The 14,017-nt window shown below is 49.5% G+C and overlaps 1 pseudogene; it reads right to left on the bottom strand.

Moving 5' to 3' along the window:
- The window catches only part of LOC121837667, a 75,338-nt pseudogene extending 63,154 nt beyond the window's left edge, over positions 1 to 12,184 (bottom strand).
- Positions 12,185 to 14,017: the final 1,833 nt, after the last annotated feature.

Raw genomic sequence — 14,017 nt, 5'->3', positions numbered from 1 at the left:
AAACCAGGAAATAGTGTCTGCGAAAGATGGAAACAGACCGAGGTGGAGAGGCTCGTTCTGTTTAACCTTAGTCAAATAGTGTAGCTCATTTTGCTCAAACAATGCATATTTGCTAAAAAATGTATAATATATATTTTGCCCCAATTAGCAGAGTTTACTGCCAAGGGTACCTGCACACCAGAATAAGTCAGACTTAGTCAGTTTTTTTTTTCTTTTGATGAGCGACAGCAGAATCCTAAACGGGTGATGAAACAAAATATAAGCCTACCAAGCCAGGCTAGTTTGCCTTGATGCAAGCACAGTGCCTCGGCCGACAAATGAGGTTCTATTCTTGGTCACTTGCCATATTTGGTGGGAATAGTAAAGTAAATGAAAATAAGGCTGTCTCTCTTGCAGCCGACAGCTGCAAACGAAATTCATATACCTCGATAAACGACCTAAAAATAAAATTGGGTGGTGGCCAAGCGGTTTATGGTGTCAAATTTCAAATTTACAGACTGTGTTGTTCTGGTTGAAGTCCTCCTGGTGTATATTTTTATCCTTATTAATTATACTTAAATGGTTTTTTTTTTTATTTTTGAGGCACTAGCACATAATTTATACGCTAATTCAGCTTTAGAAGCGTTTTAAGAATACTCCTCGGCTTCCTAGTGCTTGTAATAAATTCTCAATAAGAGCGGCTTTCAATTTTTTCCTTGCTCTCGCTGCTGCTTGCTTCCTCACCCTTAAAATGCTGACAACTCGACACAAAAGTAATAAAAAAAATGTGCTTCAAATGTGATGAAGTAGAGCATTTCCAAGTTGTACCCCTGCTTCATGCCCTGACCATGCCACCATACCACAGCTGAATGCAGCGACGAATGGTCCCAGGTGCTGTGATCCGACCGTATATAGCCTTACGGTGTGGCGCGACTCATGCGGCCCCTATGCTTGATGATGGAGCCAGTGTGCGAGGTGCGACCTGCTAGAGCTGTGCAAGCCACAGCTTTACAGCCTGCAAAGCGTGGGAAGATGCCCCTCCCATTGCAGAGCTTGCAATAGCTTAGCAAGAAGCTATTGCAAGCACTAGGGAGCAACAGTGTGTGAATAAAAGCACTTCTGAATGTGAATTAGTGTGTAAATTATGCGTCTATACGTTAAAACTTAAAAAAAAGTATTATTTATAAATATAAATATATATATATATATATATATATATATATATATATACTGTATACTAAAAAAAAGGCAAAAATAAAAGAAACATCTCCAGGTGGGTTTTAACCCAGAGCTCCACTGCCCTTGATTTCAGTTCCCTAAAACCCGCTTCAGAAGGGGCAACTTTTCTAGCAATTTTGAGGTTGCTGGCGGGTAGTTCCCTAGGTTTTCCCAGATCAGCACGAATTTCTGAGATCAGGTTCGGCTTAAAACAGACACGCAACTCGAACAAACTGGAAAAGTTTGAAGCGGCAGCAGCCAATCAGGGACGCAATATTTTCACGTGACACCCCTGTGGTGGTGAGGATGACAGCTGAAGACTTGGTCCTGGTTTCAAATGGATCGTTTTTGGAAATAAACTTTTTCAGAAACATGAGTGAGTATTAATGCCAGTCAAAGATATAAAAACACGTTTTTAGCACGTAGTTGTGCGTCTATATAGTGCAAGAAAAATCCAATTTCATGATGATGATGGCAAGTCGTAGCAATTCGGTTGCAGCGTGTGAACGCAGGCGGCCCGTATTGCTGGTGTTGCGACGTTAAGTTGCTGGGGGAAATTGCCCCGTCTGATGTGGGCCTTAGGCTTGCTTCCACCGTTCACGCTCAGCGAGCAAGCCCGCTTCAACCGTTCACACCTCAAGGCAAGCTGGACAGCTACAAGCCACCTAAATGTCTACCGTCGCATCCCCGGCCAGGCTGTGACGCGACATAACTTATTAAAAGTCTTGCTGTCAGTGCCACGACCGGCCAGAGCGAAGTCGAGAAAGAGTCATCTAAATCAATTCGTAGCTTTCTTGGAACGACCCCCCTCAAGGGAGAGTCGTCCCTCCGCCTTTTGTCGACTGTTGGACTGACGCGAAGAAACTAGCTGTCTTGGCCCAGCAGTTACAAATCATAGTGCTCATTAGGGAGTTTTAGAATAACGTACGCAATTTTAGCGCACGCCAGCGCTAAATTTAGCGCTTCTATTAGCGCACGCGACGCAGGGGAGTTTTAGAATAGCGTTTCTCCGCCGCGACGCAAAAGCCTAAGCATCTCGCGCTTGCGACGCCACCAAGATAGTCAAATTTTTATTTCACACACGAAATGATGCAACTTTAAAAGAAAACGAGTTTTCTGGTCCAGAGTAGCATTTTAATTTGTTTAAACATGAGAACGCGACGCGAGCGGTTGACCGGTCGTGTCCGCTTGCGTCGCCTCGGCAAGAGAGGTCTCGTGTACTGACCTTTGCACATCGTTCCTTCGCCGTGAAATGTTCGCGCGTCGCAAGCATCAAGTTGCCGGTGATCTCTGCCAAACCGAGTACAATGTCGTCCCGTATTGAAAATTGCAGTCGCGAGGATGCCGCCGACGTCGCACTCACGACGCCGCCAAAGCAGCCGCCGACATAATCCTGGAAGCCGCCATTTTTTTCAACTGTGCTCGTCTTGGCTTTAGCCAACTTCCCATCACAAATCCTCCTTGGAGAAGCGCAAAGACTCTTTGCGTACGCACGCTATTTCCGAGAAATAGCGTGCGCTAAAATTGCGCACGCAATGCGCAAAACCTGGTTTGCGTTCGGAGCATGCGCAGTGGCGACGACGCTATTCTTTGCGTACGCAAGGCTTTAGCGTGCGCTATTCTAAAACTCCCTATTAACTCGCCTGCCAGCGTTCCAGGTGCCAACCGCAATTTCCGCCAGTTTACCCGACACCCGCTCACAATCTCTCTGCCAGTGTTCCCGGTGTCAACTGCCATTTCCACAATTTTTCCAACACCCACTGTCAAAAACCCATCTGCACTCCAGGCCTCGACAAGCGCTTACTTGCCAAACGCATCCCCCCAAGCCTAAATCCTAAATCTGCAATGAGTCCTGGCTGTTTCCCCTCCTGCCACTCGTTATCCTGCCTTCCAGCGAACACGCCGTGACTCTCCTCTGCCTCTGGAGACGACTTTCTTACATCTTAACCGCGCTCCCCGTCTCCTGCCAACCACTATTCTAGGGTACCCGAGAAAGCGTGTATTCAACCTCGTTCTTCGAGCCCTTTAGGTACTTGATTCGAGGAGACACCTGCTGAGCTCTGCCATGAGACAAGTCGCCAAAATTCCAACATATTTGTCTCAACGGGCATCGTTGGCGTTAGTGAACAACCCGCTCAACGAATCCGTGAGACTCCCTGGGGACGACTAGAAGCAGAGGCATACCGAACGAGCCCCACGTTGGATGTGCCATTTTAATACTGGTTTCTTTATGGAGTTCGCTTAGCTACTAATAATCACCGCCCAATCGGTATGCGCTCCGCCCGTCACCCAGGGAGTGACATACAGCACCGAGAAGACAGCGAATAAGTTTACTACCTCACGGTTGCCCGTCGTTCAGAGCCAGCAGTTCAGGCACGCCGACCCTTGTTGTCGTCCGTCGATAAGAGCTCACAGTCGGAGTCAGTGTCCAGGCCTGCGGATCGTCCTTCCCATGCCAGCGCTGCGTAGGCTGGCTGTCCCGGGCTATCACTGCCCGAGTCTCGCTGCGGAACCACCCCGGGATCGTCGTGGCCTAGGCTAGATGGCCAGGACTCGCCGTTTCTACCGGTCCGGTTTGAACCTCGCTGGTGGACCGCTCCAAGCCAGGCAGCCCGGCTCCGATGTTCCTGCCCAGCTCCAGCCTCGCTCAGCACGCACTGTCTCGCGCCAGCTCGTGACTTCTTTCTCCGCCGACCGCCTGTCACGTGCCCTCTGCGTCGTCTTTCACCCTTGGCTCCCACAAAGTTAAGGAAAGGGAATGTACCATTATGCTCAGTGAAGTATGGTGAGAAGACCCGGGACTCGAGCAGGAATGCCGTTATCCTTGGTGTGACCCTACAAGACTCTCTTGCTGCTTTTGCTGGGGTTTATCTAACTGAAGTACTTGTCTGAAAAATAGAAGAAACGTATGTGCATAACACTCATTATTCACAAGAAAATTTGTCAACATCCAAAATGACCCATGGAGAAAATTATGTGAGGAATTTGTTGGACACGTTGGCCGAGTCACCTCTCGTGGCCAATGTTTCATTGCAACTTTAATTGTAGTAAACAGTCAAAGGGTATATTACAAGGTGCAATTTGGTTTTGTGCGAACCTACAACGCACAAAACAGCACTCTAACACAGTATGTAGAGGTACCTCTAAACAAATTCCAGGGTTTCATGGAGCCTCCTTCAGATAACTGATGTTGAACATAAAATGTGTGCACCAAGGAGTGAGCAAACAGTGACTTCCAATTAGTCTCAAGCACCAGCGACATGTCCACAAGGAGTGCAATGTGTAGAATGTCGTCCAGAGGTGTGCAGCCAAGATGAAAAGGCGAGATATAACGATATCAGAATAAGATCACACCAAAAAGGTTCCGTTACAATCTAGGCACAGTAATGAGTCAACCAACGTACAGCCGCGATTCACTTTATGTTGAGGTGAAACATGGCCAACAAAATATTAAAAAACGTGTTTTTTTTGTTGTTTTTTTTCTGTACATCATTTGCTCTGCGCCGTTGATAGAAGGACAGTTGGGCGGCGTCACAAAGTCACTCGCTAGCGCTTTTTCAAATTCGTTCATCGGCACTCATGGTATACCCGGGAGGAGGAAAGTACAAGCTCAGAGCCGAGCCGCCGAGCGTCGATTGCGACTTTCCTAAAGAGAAGCTCCGGTAACACCTCGGCGACGCGTCAGCTTCAAACAACGCCTCTTCGAACGAGCCTGACGCGCCCGCGAATCCAATGCGCCGAACGGGCGCGGCAGAAAGCACGCCGGAAGGAAGGGGGCTGGAGGCTGAGTATGCGAAAGAGACGCGGCGTAGGTTTCTACGTCTATTTCGCACATGAGATAACAAACTGGCAAAGCTAGCCGAGTGTGAACAGTGACTGACGTTACATTGGAGCACACGGAGTCGAAATGACGCCTGCAACAGAGCACAGCTAGAGGTTTTCAACAGGGGACACAGGCGTTCAAAAAGGCCTCGATTTAAAAACTTCACGTCTCCTTTCTGTCCTTCGGTGTTTACTTTGATCCGCGTACGCCAAAGCACTCAATGCTGCAAGTGATAGAGTCGTGTATACGTACCTTTCGGAGCAATTGAAAGTGTGTAGGTTTCGCTCGATGCCCACGAGTACAGAGTGCGAAGAACGCCAACCACGCCGGCTGGCCAGGCTGGCCGGGTCGCGCAACACACAGGCGTTGACACAGACACAGTGGTGACAGTGGCGCAACCGACGCCCGCCCGCCTGCCGCCCGCCAGCCGCCCGCTGCGCACTGCGCATGCTCGTCTTGGCGGCTCGCAGGCTCGCCAGCACGCCGGCATCGCGCCGGGCCAGCCGGGTTCGCGGCTCGCTGCTCGCTCCCTTCGAAGTTCGAACAGTTCAAAGTCCAAACTGCTTGCGCGCGCGCGCGCGCGCGTGTTGGCGATGGAAACTGTTTTCTCGAGAAACGAGGCTATAACGTATCGTTTGATGGCGCAAGTGCACGTATTTTTCACGTCGTTTTTTGGACACTGTGTGAATCTCGCGAAACAGGCGACGAAAAGTGGTGGGTGAAATGTGCTCGCATGTCGTCGTGGATTTTGTGTACCACGTAGGATTACCCAGAAAGGTGGGTCAATATCGCTAAATGTGCGCGTAAGAAGAAACTACATGCGCGTGACCTGTCAAACCTATTCACCCTCATTATTTTATCGTGCGTACCGACATTGTCACGTATAGCGTTCGATTTCGGTCCCAACACCGGTAACTAGTATATCGTGTCATGATGTTGTATTTCTCACCGTCGGTAACTTCGTATTGATATCGTATCCGATGTGGTGGTCGTGTCCCAACACCGATAATTTCTTGTTGTATTGCGATGGTGTGTTGCAACATCGAATTGTATCCCGGTACGTTGGGTTTATCGTTTGGCGATCAACTTTTGTTGCATTACAACTGCAATAAACATTTGTTGGAAAACGATCGCTCCAATGAGCACGTCGTTATTGGGTTTTCACATTAAAAGGTAGGTCGCGGCGGGTGTTCCGGCTAGTTATTCTGAATGGTTTGGTGGTTGTCTAGTTTCAAGCGCGCGAGGCTGTGTGTACTGTGTGTCGTACTAACAGCTGTACATACTTGCACTGTCGATCAATGTTAATGTGTTCGCAACGCAGAACGTTTATGTTATGTGTGTATCCACACCCAATATATTTTTCGCGTATTGCCGTGTGGATATGCCAACGTAATGCATGTTGGTAACTTGGTACCCGCGTTCTGAGATATATGCACGCGATATCATATTGTATTCTCCTTTGGTCCCATGATCGACGACCAATATTTGTATATCGTGTGGCCGTACAGTATGTCCATGTCGGTCACCAATATGCACGCGATGTCGTATTCTATTCCAATAACCGTGTAGTATATCGGGGTATTGTGCTCCGATATCGTGTTGTATACCAATAACCGCAAGTTATATCGGGATATTGTGCTCCAGTATCCTGTTGTATACCAATAACCGCATACTATATCGGGATATTGTGCTCCGATATGAATTCCCATCGTGCGTATTGGGTTAATCGGATAACAATAAGTTTTTATTGGTTTCCATCATCTTCGTTGGAATACAATATTTCCAATAAGCCGAGTTCATATTGGCCTTTTTCAATAGGGTATCGCGATACTGCCCAACCCTGTTGTCGATGTACGTTTCGTCAGTCATGGGAACGGGGACACCAATTAGCCGTCCATCACGTTCCCAGGCAGCACGCAGTATTGCGCCGATATTGGCGTCAAATCGGAAAGATTGTGCCAATATCAGTTTGACCCAGCCGATATTTGTGATGTATATAATGTTTCGCGTCGACGCCATCCTAATATTGGGTTCCCGCCGCCCTTTTTGTTTGAGTTTCGAGAGTATCCTTTGTGAATCGGCTATGCTGGCGAAGTATTTCGATGTAGTGAATAACTAGAAACCGAGTTTAAAAAAAAAATGTAGGCCAAATGAAATTTCTTCACTTCCAGCCAGGAAGGACACAAAGCCTCAGGGAGAAATTGGCTGCACTGTTCATCTCTCTTCGACCTCGCCTTTTGTTGAGCCTTCCCAAATTCTTTTGTATTCTCATGGCTCGCTCTAACGCGCTGATGGGTTCACTGGAGACGTAGTCTTCGCCGTTTTGTCAAGTGGCGATGGCGATGGGTAGGGGACCACGAAGGTACGGTTTACAAAATGTGATCTTCTGTGGTCTGCATCTTTTTACATCTCGCAGACGTGGCCGACATTTTTGTAGCGTTAGCTGCAGCGGCCGAGGTTGAGCAGTTTCGCGTGGCTCCCAAAGAGCCGTGCTGCGCAAGCGCGAGGAGCAGTGACGTCACACGGCGCACAGCTGGCGCGCCGGAGCCGCCGCCGCCGCGCTCTCCTCCGCCACCGCGCGCGCCTCGCCGGTCTGCACATTCCAGAGGAGTGACGTCATAGCCGCGGCAGACGTACTGGTGCCGCCGCGTGCCCAGCTGTGCATCTCCGTTGCGCAATAGCCAAGTCTGACGCTGCGCCGGAGCCGCTTGGTAGCGCCTCTCATTTGTGTGCATAAGCTCACGCTACGTATATCCTGGCATAGCCGAGCTAAGCCACCGCAATTTTTTTCATTCTGAGCGACCGGAACAGGTCCACGACAACGTTTTGGTAATGACCGTTTTCTTAAAATTTAAAACGAGCATGTTGGTTAATAGATACGAAACTTGCAAGAATAAAACAAAGAGGACGAGGACGGAAACAGGACATCTTTCATCAAGCAACATAGAATGGCTCAACGAAAAAACCGCCCCCCAAGGTTACACCGTTCTCAAAGAGGGAAAGGAGATACTAGTTACAAAGTGAAGTGACTACTTTATGAGTGACGGTGGCTGAGTCAAGGTGCGGTTAACTGTGTTTATTATAGCGAAAGAAAGGCGTCAAGTCAAAACCAGCACAGAGCATCTTCTGCGTGCCGAAGAGCGTCGGTGATCCGCTGCTGCTTATGTTTCAGCCAGGAGAGAGACGGGAGAGGGAAACTCCGCCGGGGCCCCGCTTGCGAAATCGGGGGTGTCGGGTTGCTCTCCGTCGGTCGGGGAACATGGCTCGTACCGATGGCTCGTACGGTCCGCGTACGTAGCACTCCTCCACCCTTGGTCTACATTAAGCGGCTTGAAAGCGCGAAGGTTTCCGTCTCGGACGAGTTGACCCTCTTGGCGCTGGCATGTTTGGCGCCTCGGGAATGCCGACGTCGTCCATCCATGTGTCGTCCTCAGAAGTTGGTGTTTCCATTTCCGGAATCTTCAGCCTGATCTGGTCGGCGTGTCGAACAACATCGCCGTCTGGTGTAGTAACGATTGCCATGCGCGCTCCCTTCGTCTCTTTTACGACTCCCGGAATCCAACGGGAACCCGATCCGTAGTTGTGGATAAACACGGTTCTTCCTGGTTGAAGTCGTTTGTCAGCGGTGATCTGAGGTTGTTGTTCTTCCTTTTTCTCCAGCCGCGCGGGGTTAATGAGGTCCAATCTCGAACGTATCTGACGTCCTACCAAGAGTTCTGCCGGAGATTTTCCTGACGTGCTGTTGGGTGTTCGCCGGTATGAAAGCGACCAGCGGTCCAGCTTTGTCTGTAAGTCTTTGCCGGAAATCTTTTTCAGCGCCGACTTCACCGTTCGCACAGCCCGTTCGGCGAGTCCATTCGACTGTGGGTGATATGGTGCAGTTCGAACGTGACGCACGCCGTTCTGGGATGTGAAATCTTTAAAGGGCTGTCCGGTGAAGGGAGTGCCATTGTCCGAAACGATACAGTATGGTACTCCAAAACGAGCAAATAGTCCTCGCATTACTTCTACGGTCTTTTCTGAAGTAGCACTCTTCACCGGAACAGCCTCAATCCACTTAGAGTAGCTGTCTACTACAATTAGCAGCATTTGTCCGTCGACTGGCCCCGCATAGTCGATATGGATTCTTGACCAGGGTATGGTCGCTGCTGGCCACGACAGTGGCTCCCTTGAGGGCGGCATAGGTTGCGCTTGCTGGCACTGATGACAGTCGCGGGCCATGTTCTCGATGTCGCGATCCATGTTTGGCCACCAACAGAGCGATCTGGCCAGGGACTTCATCGCAGCCATGCCAGAGTGGGCGTCGTGTAGCTCCAGCAGCACCGCTCGCCTTGCCTTTCGTGGAATTACTACTCTTCTCCCCCACACCACAAGTCCTTCCTCCACCGACATCTCCGCTCTACGGGTCCAGAAGGGTTCGAGAGTGGGATCTTGTGGCTGATTTGGCCATCCTTCCAGGATAGTCGTTCGAAGTTTACTCAACTCCGGGTCCGCAGCTGTCAAATCCGCGAATTGTTTCACCGAAAGTGGTCCTGTTTCCAGTTGCTTTACGAAGGCCACTTGCTCTGGGCTTGTCGGTGATTGACTTCCATCATTCAGTGGAAGCCGGCTTAGCATGTCGGCGTTACCGTTGCACTTCCCAGCCCTGTGGCGTATGTTGTACATGTATCCACCAAGTGTCAGAGCCCACCTCTGGATCCTGCTAGCCGCTGTTGCTGGGATAGCTTTGTCTTCCCTGAAGAGTCCAACAAGGGGTTTGTGGTCTGTCACCAGTGTGAATTGTCTCCCCAGGAGATAATTTCTGAATTTGGTGACACCAAAGATCAAGGAAAGAGCTTCTTTTTCGAGATGCGAGTAGTTCTTTTCAGCGGGCGATAAGGTCCTGGAGCGGAACGCAATCGGCCTCGCGATGCCATCGATCAGGTGAGAAAGCACCGCTGCCACTCCATACGGCGATGCATCGCACTCCAGCAGTACTTCTTTCGATGGGTTGAAATGAGCCAAAAATCCGCAGTTCTGGATTGCGTTCTTTGCTTCCTGAAACGCTGTTTCTTGGGCCGTGTCCCAGTGCCACTTCGCATTCAGTTTGAGTAGGTCGTACAAGGGGTTGAGCATGGTTGACATGCGGGGAATGAAGCTCCTATAATACGTGAAGACTCCAAGGAACGACCTTAGCTCTTGCACATTTCTTGGTGTTGGCGCTTCTTTGATAGCCTTTAGCTTCTGTTCTTCAGGATGTAGCCCATCACGGTCAATTCGGTGTCCAAGGTAGGTTACCTCTTGCCTCCGTAATTCGCACTTGTCTTCTCGAAGACGAACACCGCTGCTGTGCAGTTTTTGGAGTACTTTCTCCAAGTTTCGCCCGAATTCTTCCTCGCGTTCTGCCACCAGAATGTCATCGAGGAACACCTGCGTCCCCGGAAGGTCGCGTAGGAGTGCTTCCATCCTGCGCTGAAATATCGCCGGGGCCGAGGCGATTCCATAGGGCAGTCTGTTGTAGCAGTAGAGTCCACGATGCGTGTTTATTACTGCCACCTTCTTTGACGACTCGTCGAGGGGAACCTGTTGGTACGCATCCTTCAGGTCCAATTTCGAGAAGCATTCTCCGCCATTCAGTGATGCGAACAAGTCCTCGATTCTTGGGAGAGGGTACTGTTCAATGTCACAGGCAGGGTTTAGTGTGACCTTAAAGTCCCCACAGATTCTCACGGAACCGTCTTTTTTCATCACCGGCACGATGGGAGTCGCCCATTCAGAATGTGTCACCGGCGACAGGATTCCTTCTTGGCAAAGACGGTCGAGCTCAGCTGAAACCTTGTCTCGCAGCGCATAGGGAAGAGATCTTGCCTTGAAGAATCTCGGTCTTGCGTCTTGGCGAAGGTGCAGGTGCACTGGTGGTCCCTCCATTGGGCCTATTCCAGGCTTGAACAACTCGCCAAACTTCGTCTTGAGTTCGGAGACCCGGTCTTCCGCCTCGGCGAAGTTGATCTTCTGGAGTAGATGTAGCGCTCCAATTACGTCGCGGCCGCACAGACTCGGTCCATTGCAGTCCAAGACGTAGACTGACGCCTTTGCACACTGTCCTTCGTGTTCCACTGTCATGTGGAGAACTCCTTTAACTGGTAGGGATCCCAGGTAGCACGATAGCTTCGTCTGGCAAGAGGTCATTTTAGGCCATGACTGATGGTGTTGTTGGTAAACACTCACCGAAATGACTGATACTGGGGAACCGGTGTCGACCTCCATGTTCACAGGAATTCCGTTCCAATTCAGCGGAATGGTCCATGGCTTGTGCATCGGCAGCTCACTGACGCTGTTGATCGCGCGAAGATCCAATTCCTCTGCGGGGTCCGATTGTGCTGCAGCGATGACGTTGGCCTGACCATGGCGTGCCGAACCACTTGCCTGAGAGCGCGACTTGCACACCCTTGCAAGATGTCCCGTTTTTCCGCATTTAAAGCAGGCAGTTGACATAAAAGGACACTTTTTTGGGTCGTGGTCGTTGTTGCCACATCGTCCGCACTTCTTGTGCTGATGCCCTTGAGACTGGGGTGCTTTGTTTCGCGGAAAGCGTCCCACATGCTTATTCTTCACAGCTCGTTCGTTCACCTTGTTGACTTGGGGATGGTCCGAGCCTTCTCCTCTCAAGTCCGAAGCATTCTTGCTAGCGGTCTCCACCGCCAGTGCTATGCGCGTTGCTTTTTCCAAGGTCAGCGCTGACTCTGCCAGCAGTCTCTTCTGCACTCCTACATCGCGCACACCACAGACCAGTGGATCCCGGATCATGACGTCGAGGGTGTCGCCGAAGTTGCAGAACTCGGTGAGTTTCCGGAGAGCTGCCAGAAATTCCGAAATAGTTTCCTCCTCTTGCTGGGAGCGGCTATTGAACTTATACCGTTCCATTATTTCGGATGGTCTCGGTGAGAAGTGTTGGTTGAGGGTCCCCAGGAGCTCCTCGAAGGTCTTTGTGCTTGGCTTTATGGGAGTCAATAAACTTCGAAGTAACCCGTAGGTCTTCGGTCCTACGCAAGACAGAAAGATCCCGGTCTTCTGCTTGTCGTCGATAATCCGATTACCGACGAAGAACTGCTCCAAGCGTTCTGCGTAGTTCGCCCATGGCTCCACTTCCGCGTCGTACGCTGGGGCGGTGCCGATAGTCGCCATCTTTCTTTCACTTTAGAGTTCTTTCCGAGAAGAAATCACATACCGTCGGGACTTGCCTTGTCAGATGTTGGGCATCTGGATGAGGGCTTCGATATCGTTGTTCTCGTCGCCATTGAAGTGACTACTTTATGAGTGACGGTGGCTGAGTCAAGGTGCGGTTAACTGTGTTTATTATAGCGAAAGAAAGGCGTCAAGTCAAAACCAGCACAGAGCATCTTCTGCGTGCCGAAGAGCGTCGGTGATCCGCTGCTGCTTATGTTTCAGCCAGGAGAGAGACGGGAGAGGGAAACTCCGCCGGGGCCCCGCTTGCGAAATCGGGGGTGTCGGGTTGCTCTCCGTCGGTCGGGGAACATGGCTCGTACCGATGGCTCGTACGGTCCGCGTACGTAGCACAAAGGAAAGGGATACACTAAATATAAAAGTTTTAAAAGCGCATCACTAATCTATTTATATCTGATTCCTTAGAATTCGACCTTTTTCCCAGTCTGTTCAACGTACACACTAAACATTGTAACACCCATAATCGTGTAAAAAGGGTGTAAGAAGGGTGTATGTTAGGAAAAACACCCTTTTTACACGCTTTTTACACGATTTCTGAATATCGGTGGGTGTATAAAGGGTGTGCTGACGTTTTACACCCTTTACACGCCCTCTTTACGCCCCACTTGCAGCGATGGTGTCTGAAATTGTGTAAAAAGGGCGTATGGGCGACATTTACGCCCTTCATCCACACGGTGTGAAAGGGGCGTAATGGTGATGCTGTCAAATACACCCATGATTTCATAGCCGTTCATATTGAATTGAATTGAATTGGTTTTTATTTAGACACTAGGTCAAGGGTAACAGGACAAAAGGCAGATCTCTGCTTGACGTGGTCCTATCACCCGTTTACAATGCAAGCAATATTTATTGCTTTATTACAATACAAAGCAATATTTATTGCTTTGGTGAAACTGTTGTTGATGTACGGCGGTGCAAACATCGAGTATAATTAATCGCCACACGGAGTCGCGTATGATTAGGAAGCGCCAGAGAAAAGTTTTCGCAACTCCTATTGAGCTCTTCGTTCGACACGAGCCTAAAATTACGTTTCGCGCGTGCATCAGCTTTATCGGTTCAACCTTGATTATAAAAAAACAAAACAAAAAAAAAACATCTCCGCTCGCAAAAAAAAAAGAATGAAGACGTGTAAATATACAACCTAGGCAGCACACACTATTGAGCTGTTATGGTATTTAATCGGAAAGATTGTGTCGATATTATTTTGGTCTAGCCAATATCTGAAAAATGGGGTGGGTCGCGCCGACGCTGTCCTGACATACCGTACGTGGCGCCGTTTTTGGTTGACTGTCAAGAGTCGGCTATGCCGGCGAGGTATTTCTATTGCTTGACTACCTAAAATCGGACGTTAAAAAAAACAATACAAAGCAAGATTAACCGAAATAGAATCTGCTTACTTTTAACCTGAGAAAGCCATTTTAAGCTGAAGACTTGAACAAACTGTGGCGCCCTCATTTCGGATATTACAAACTCACCTGACTGGGTTTCGCACTACTTATAACACCTTCACTGATACTTTATTTTGGAGTGTAGCTCTGAAGAAACAATTTCGCAAGACAATCGAAAGTGCCGGATTAATGGCACCCCCCGGGACGCGACTCTTATCTCTGCGTAATGACACCAAAATATCTAGCTTCCCGACGCTTTTTTTCCGGTTTTTCTTTGGTACACGTGAAGCCGCGTCTTCGGCGGCGTTAAAAATGTTTTTTTGTATTTATCTTGTGATCTCGCGGTCCGCACCAGATCACGCGCGTCTACAGGAGTGGCAGTTTG

Source organism: Ixodes scapularis, unplaced genomic scaffold, assembly GCF_016920785.2.
Source record: "Ixodes scapularis isolate PalLabHiFi unplaced genomic scaffold, ASM1692078v2 PGA_scaffold4__175_contigs__length_147842914, whole genome shotgun sequence".
NCBI lineage: Eukaryota > Metazoa > Arthropoda > Arachnida > Ixodida > Ixodidae > Ixodes > Ixodes scapularis.
This window is presented reverse-complemented; position numbering and strand designations above follow the sequence as displayed.